Source organism: Cynoglossus semilaevis, chromosome 10 (genome assembly GCF_000523025.1).
Source record: "Cynoglossus semilaevis isolate Cse_v1.0 chromosome 10, Cse_v1.0, whole genome shotgun sequence".
In the NCBI taxonomy this organism is placed as follows: Eukaryota; Metazoa; Chordata; class Actinopteri; order Pleuronectiformes; family Cynoglossidae; genus Cynoglossus; species Cynoglossus semilaevis.
The window spans coordinates 4,685,782-4,687,508 of NC_024316.1; the positions used below are offsets into that span (position 1 = coordinate 4,685,782).

Sequence of the window (1,727 nt, forward strand, 5' to 3'; positions counted from 1 at the left end):
ATCCATCCATCCATCCATCCATCCATCCATCATCTATCTAAAATTAGAAAAAATCTGACCTTGTTTTTTTAATCTTACCTTCTATCTAAGATATTCAAAAGTATTATTAGTATTACAGTATTTTGCAATTCCTATCAAGAGATACGATATATTACAGGAAAAGATCAATTAAAATGCAAACAAAACATTTATATTTTTTCAGAGAAAATTAAAACAAAACATTTATATTTTTTCAGAGAGCAAATACTTGAAACCATACATTTGAAAAGTTAGTTTTTCATGTGTTTGTGAGCGCCACCTATGGGTTAACTGTTATGGGAGGCAGATTTTGCAAAAATGTTTTTTGCCTCTTAATATTCTCATGATATAATTACTCGTTTATTGAAATACAAATGGTTCATTATGAGACACACTTATGTGTGTCACTTACTGTACATCAGTACCTATACACCAACACAGTGGTATCATCATGATCTAGGACATACAAATTTCAAAAGAGTCTGACCTTTGTTTGGGAGTCATAATGAAGGGAAAAAAGTTTCCAATTGGTAAATACCCATCATTGTTCACCCATGTGACTGGGTAGAGATTAAATATGTAATATATGGGGGTATGTAACGTAAGTGACACACACATTAACTATGTCATCAAGGAGTGAAGATGGAAAGGAAGGTTGTTGCAGCACATCTGCATGTAAAGGTGGACACTGACCACTTCAGACGGAGGTGTGGTTGTTTTATGACCTCTCGACCTGCTTTGTTGTTGTCAATATGGCGTTCTCTTTGTGTGTGTGTGTGTGTGCGTGTGTGTCATTAGCCGTGTGAACCAGGAGGCTCTGTAATAATGATCAGCACTGAAGCACCTGTAATGTTGGAACAACCATAAAAAGGGTTCCCATGGTCAAATGTGAGAGGACTTTCTGGACACTTCATTTGACTGAGAAACTGTCGAACACATCGGTAGTTATGTACTCTAGATCAGTACTTCACAAATAGTGGGGTGGGCCCCCCGGTGGGACACGGTGAGGTGCCGGGGGGGCGTTAGGGGCTTCCAATGGAATATGGCACACTGGACATCAGTGTACCACTGCTGTAATGCTTGAATGATAACAAGCCTCCTCTCACTAGGTGGCAGCAACTCATACAGTGGTTTGTACAGATAACAATATACATGTTATCAGGTTCTCAATAGTATTTCAATTTGGGAGTGGGTTAGAGGTGGGGGGCGTGAAAACATTTCTGTTGCCAAGGGGGGGCCTAACAGAAAATAACTGAGAACCACTACTCTAGATTTAGCTAATGGCCTAATTTGCTGTAGTCCCTGGTTAGAAACATAATAAAATAAAAGAACGGTTGTGGTTTTAAAGTTAAAATCAACTCATATGAAAGATGTGATCATCAGTTACACGGTCGGCTTTCTCCGGGATGTTTATTTGTTAAAATATTTTTATTGCTGTTTAATGAGAAGATTTTTTTTTTTTTAAGTTAATGCACATGTTCACCTCCTCCGTGATGGGCTCTGTTTAAGGATTTATGATATAGTTTAATTTAAAGGATACTTAAAGTCGAAGGTCATATTAGGTAAGAACAGTTTCTGTTCCAATTCTGCTTCTGATTTACACTCATGACCTGAAAGATATCTTGAACTAGTTCTAACAATCTGGATTAATCTTGGTCTCAGTTAGGTTGTTTTGATCATTTACAAATAAATCATTCAATTTTTCTTAC

The 1,727-nt window shown here is 37.1% G+C and overlaps 1 protein-coding gene across 1 annotated transcript in view; it reads left to right on the forward strand.

The window, feature by feature from the left end:
* The window catches only part of LOC103384680 (collagen alpha-1(XX) chain), a 24,346-nt gene that overhangs the window by 2,481 nt on the left and 20,138 nt on the right, over nt 1-1,727 (forward strand). The gene's annotated exons all lie outside the window — the stretch shown is intronic.